Below are 6,000 nucleotides of genomic sequence, written 5' to 3'. Positions count from 1 at the left end.
CCCCATCCAGTACTCTTAGCCCTTTCCTAGGCCCCTGCAGCTAGAACCTTCTTTATTCATTGTCTCAGCCAAGAGCCTCAGAAGCCTGCCAAGCCCTTGATCTCTGCCCACTCAGCCTAGTGTGATAGAATAGACACAGGCTCACAGTATCTCTTCTTGCCCAGAGTGCCTGAGACAACTTCACAGAGGTTCCATGGGCCACTGTGGTCCTCCAGCTGCACGATGGTCAACATGCCACTGAGAGAAGGCTAGCAAGCCTGAAGACAACTTGAGATTGGGACCAGAAAGATGCCAGCAGTGACCCACTGATCAATCATCGAAGATCAGGCAGGAATGCTGACAATCGTGGCAGGTGCCAGGATGGATAGATGATGACAACAGAAAAGAGATGTTCCTGACTTCCCACCTCAGTCTGACTCACGGCACAGGTGAACACCCCAGAACTCAGACCCTGAGATCAATTTTTGACCACCTGACAGAATAGAGAAAAAGAGAGCACATTTCTTACATAACTCCCTAGGTAGCCTGGAATGCGTACCCTCCACATCAGTTAATAAAACAAGTTGCAATTTAACCAAATAGAGAGAAAAACATTTTTTTAAAAATTTTTACTTTTAATTCCAGTATAGTTAACATACAGTGTGATATTAGCTTCAGGTGTACAATATAGTGAGTCAACACTTCCATATATTACTCAGTGCTCATCATGATCAGTGTCCTGAGAGAAAAACATTTTTAAGAAACAGGAAAATAGGGGCGCCTGGGTGGCACAGCAGTTAAGCATCTGCCTTCGGCTCAGGGCGTGATCCCGGTGTTATGGGATTTAGCCCCACATCAGGCTCCTCCGCTATGAGCCTGCTTCTTCCTCTCCCACTCCCCCTGCTTGTGTTCTCTCTCTCGCTGGCTGTCTCTATCTCTGTCGAATAAATAAATAAAATCTTTAAAAAAAAAAAAAAAAGGAAAACAGGATACAAGGTGGACATGGACAGAAGCAAATGGAGAGCCTCTGCCTGAAGGCACGTGAGTCACGTGGCATTTGTACGTGAATAACACGTGTAAGGATCCTCTCCCCGGAACTCCAGTGCCAGGAACTCTTGCAAGGGGAGCACCACCCACACTCATACTCCAGAGGCTTCTCATAGTGTGAACCGACACATGAAGTTGGTTAGGATTACATTTCAGTTAGCGAGAGTTACAACGAGACATTTCTTTCAGACCCAGAATTCTGAATATTCTTTTCCAAGGACACTGAAGCCTGAACACTGTAAAGGAAGGAAAGGGTCAGTGTTGGGAGAACAATATAAAAGAGGATAAAACACAGAAATAAGAGAGGACAGGAATGAAAAAACGAGAGAAGTATAGAGAGATTATGCATAAGATCATGTAAGCGGTCTCTAAGCCACATCCAATATTACCCCCACTCCCAGGACACCCCCACTAGCTCAATAGCTTTACGTTGCTCTAGGTTCCCATGACATATCAATTCCATTGCTCACATCTTTGTTGGTGCTAATGTTGGCATGCCAGATGCCCGCATTTGGCAAAAAGGCCAAAAGTCTTCTGTAGTCACCAGCACTGAATTTAGGAGTAGGGAACATAATCATAAGAAGTCATAACTAGAAAGGACTTTAGCTCAATTTCCTCATATTACAAATGAAAAAAAAAATCATACCCTGTGCAGATAAATTGTTGCCAGAGGTCAAATACCTAGTTGGTGACAGGCCTGAGTCTAGAATCCAGGCGTCCTAATTTCCTACCCCATACTTATTCTGTTCCTTCACCTCCACATGCTGCTATTCACTACACACCTTGAAACACACCTGCTTTCCCTGGTTTCTGTCAATAGCACCAAATTTTTCCCTTCCATTTCTATGAAGGATGCAGTCAAGGACGGCTGAGATCAACAAGACCTATTGCACCCACCTACAAAAAGAAAGAGGGGGTGCCTGGTGACTCATTCAGTTAAGCATCCGACTCTTGATTTCAGCTCAGGTCATAATCTCAGGGTTGTGGGATCAAGTCCCGAGTCGGGCTCACACTCAGCATGGAGTCTGCTTAGGATTCTCTCTCTCCCTCTCCCTCTGTCTCTCCCACTCATGCTCTCTCTCAGTCTCAAATAAACAAATAAATCTTTAAAAAGAGAGAGACAAAGTTATGGTAGCCCAGAGACTCTATTTTTCCATCCCTAGAGCTCTACCTGGGAAAGTTCTAGAAAATGCTTTTAATAGTAATAAATAATTTTAAAAAATTCATTAGCTCTATAGTTGCTATATTAGACTATAGTCAGCTGATGGTTGGATGACAGCAGATCTCATCTGGGGAAAGGGTAAACCATCATTGCATCACCACGTCTTCGCTGAGCTCTAAGGGCCAGGCTTCACACACAGGAAGAAAACAGAAGAAATCTGGGCAGGAAAAATGGGGTTTTGTTCAATGTTATTGCCAATTAAACAGAATCGTTATTTCTTTGAAAGAAGGAAACAATGTTTATGTTCATGTAGGGCATCTTCTAAGAAGGTTGCAATATTTTTTTCAATATGTATCAGAAAACTCTTTGTTCTTGGAGTAAAGCCAAAGTTAAGGAAGCCTCAATACCACAGGATATATTTGCAATTAAGGAGGACCATTAAAAATGAATGGCATAGCCATTTTAGCGAGGCTGACAAATTGTTCATGTGTCATGGACATTGAGAAGAAAAAAACTCAGCAACAGCACTTTCTGAAAATGGAAATCCCCCAATTCTTGATGCCGATGTTTCCTAATTTTTGTGGAAAGACAAAATTTCTTTAAAAGGACACTTCTGTTCAATTTGAAACATGAGTTCTGGGCTGTGCTTATGTGTTATCAATTTATACAGAGTCTCACGGTACATTAGTATCACGTATCAGGCAGCTAGGTCCACTGAGAGACAGTATGATGGATGGAGGAAGTCAGTGCATTATTCAGTCCTTTCTCGTGGGTTTTTCCAAAGCTAGATATCAATGACATGCCAGTATAGACCGTTTCTGGAACTGTTCTCTCATCTTTACAATAATGGTAGGCACCATGATCTTCTTTAATCCATTCTATACCCAATTGACTAATTAATCTTCCCTCTTAAAAAAGAGAGGGGGCTGAGAGGATGTTATTCTCCTGCTAGAAATCTGTCCACATCTTCCTATCATGTACAGAATAAATTCTAGCCTCGTGAACATGGCATTGAGAGTTCTCTGTGATCTGGCACAAATTTCGCTTGGCACAAAGTGGTATGTAATTATAGCTTTACTTTCTATTTTTGTTGTTGTTAATGTCCCAGATGGACCTTTAATCCTATTCTTTTAGCTTTTTAAAAAATTTTCATTTCCTCTTTTGGCAATTTTCTATTTATAACTTTTGATGGAAGTTTATTAGTTTTTCCAATACATACGTAGAAACTCTCTACCAATTAAGGTTTGTAACCTTATATCAGGAAGGTTTTATGACATCTTTTTCAGAGTTGTCGATGATTTAAGTTATGGGTGAATTTAGAAAGTCAAAACACTAACAGCTTAATTGGTAGGGCCAGAGTGTGTCTTCCAGGCAATTCATGTCTAGAATCTCTTTCTGGATACTTTCCTTCTCACCCTCTGCCCTTTGCTGTTTTCTACTGGATTCATATATAACTACCCAGAGTTTTCCAGTTCCATGTATTCCATACATTGACATTGACTGGTCTTAAGTGTTCTGACCCTTTGTGCCTTTACCAATCTGATAAACTATTGAGAATTATTGGATTAATTTTTGTTTAAAAAGCTGTCTTTTTTGGGGCGCCTGGGTGGCTCAGTCGTTAAGCGTCTGCCTTCGGCTCAGGGCATGATCCTGGCATTCTGGGATTGAGCCCCACATCAGGCTCCTCCACGGGGAGCCTGCTTCTTCCTCTCCCACTCCCCCTGCCTGTGTTCCCTCTCTTGCTGGCTGTCTCTCTCTGTCAAATAAATAAATAAAATCTTTAAAAAAAAAAAAAAGCTGCCTTTTTCCTTCTGGGTGGCAGAACTTTCTTTGTGCCCAGGATGCCCTCGCTGGTCCCACACCTTAAGATTTTTGCAACCAGGGTGATTGTAAGTCTGACATTGTCATTTAAGAGTTGCAGGTTCATTTGCCCCCAGAAGTGGAGACTTCTTTCTTCACCTTTGGAAGAGACTAGTAACTATTCTTGGGAAAATCTATTAAGGTGCTTGACCTTGTTAGTATGTTAACTTGTCCACAGATATTAGATGATCACATACTATTCTGATATTGAAGGGAAAGTTTGAAGGGGAAGCTCAGTGACTTTGGGCAGAGCGATAGTATTCTAGGTTCCAGGTGAAAGGTATGGCTTAGAGCTGGAAAGAGGGCTGATCCCCTCTCCTCCCAACTCAGTTTGGCACTGCTCTGACAGGCACCCAGATGGTGGAGGCTTAGGGCCAGTCAGAAGACAGTACCTTAGGAAGGCTACCACCAATCTCAGGAGGAGACAGCATCATTAGCAAGACAACAGGTAGGTTCCTGCAAGCTTTTTGGAGGCCAGAAAGGGTGCGGGGGTGGGCACAGTGTTGCCAGAGCAAGAGAAAACGGATATGGTGGATAGAATGATATAGAACAGACCATAAGCAGATATAAGCCATCCTCTGGGGAACAACAAGAAATATCTGGAAATATTTGACTAGCAATCAAATCAGTGGGGACTCAAGTAATAATTTGGGCTTTAAAAACTTATGACCTCATTTTCACTTAATGAAAAGCCTGAGCATACCAGTTGCACACATTTTAAGGACAAATGTATGAAGACCACGCCCCTACCTTCATTACGTAACTCAAATTATGGGTGTATGTGAGACCCATTGGGAAGGAAAGACCCACCATGGCAGGCCTATTGACGAACCATTTTTTTTTTAAGATTTTATGTATTTATTTGAAAGAGAGAACATAAACAGGGGGAGAGAAAGCAGGAGAAGCAGACTCCCTGCTGAGCAGGGAGCCCAATGTGGGCTCCGTCCCAGGACCCCGGGATCATGACCTGAGCTGAAGGCAGACACTTAACCGACTGAGCCACCCAGGTGCCCCTATTGAGGAACTATTTTAAAGCAGATTGAGCTTTGCGATGCCTTTCCTATCAAAATCCGAGCAGTGACTTACAGAGGATGGGCCCCTGGTGGGTCCATGTGAGAATGATGACAATATCAGGATAGACCACGAAATGAAACAAATACCTAGAAGTACCCTGGTTCAGCAGTATAGACTGAGTGGCAGTTACGTGCAAGGCCCTGGGCCAGATGAAGCAGGAGCTATCAAAGTGCTTACAGCTGGATTGATTTAAGGAAGGTCATATCTCCAATCATTCCAGGGACTTAAGCCTGCTATTAGAGTACAACGGATTGTCTTCCTCTCAAAGAAGCTCTCATAAAATAACTTCTCACTTTTTTTTTTTTTTGCAAAATACATTAGACATCTGCAGTATCTACATAATTATGGTTTTATATTATTTGGCTTTTCCAATAATCTGTATGTGCTTATCTCTCCTGCCCCACTCTCTGTCTTCTATCTAGTTCTTCAGATCCTGGGTCAGCGTGTACATGATTCTTTCTGCCTGGAATATTCTTCTGTAGCCCACCTCCACTCTCCTTTTCAGCTACCTTTTACTCACCTCTCAGATCCTGCTTTAGGCATCTCTTTTTCTGGCAGGCTTATGTGACAGTCTCCATCCGTGAGGATTGGGCAACCCTCTGAGTGCTGCAACAGTACCGTTCAGGTCTTTCTCATGGCTCCTTTCAACTTTACATCTGCCAATTGTCCATTTTCCAACTGGGCTACAAGTTCTGTCTCTAATACTATGCTTGGCTCATACTTACTAGGCATGCAGTATGTATGTGTTCATTGCAGTTGATCTTTTGTCAGTTTCCCCTAACAACTGATACCCCTTGAGAGAGAGAGGTCATATCAATTGTCCTTTATCTTACAAGTAGGAAAATATTGCCTGACCATTATTTATAGGAGCTGAAAGA

Source organism: Ursus arctos, unplaced genomic scaffold, assembly GCF_023065955.2.
Source record: "Ursus arctos isolate Adak ecotype North America unplaced genomic scaffold, UrsArc2.0 scaffold_25, whole genome shotgun sequence".
Classification (NCBI taxonomy): Eukaryota; Metazoa; Chordata; class Mammalia; order Carnivora; family Ursidae; genus Ursus; species Ursus arctos.
Note: the sequence above shows the minus strand (reverse complement) of the source record.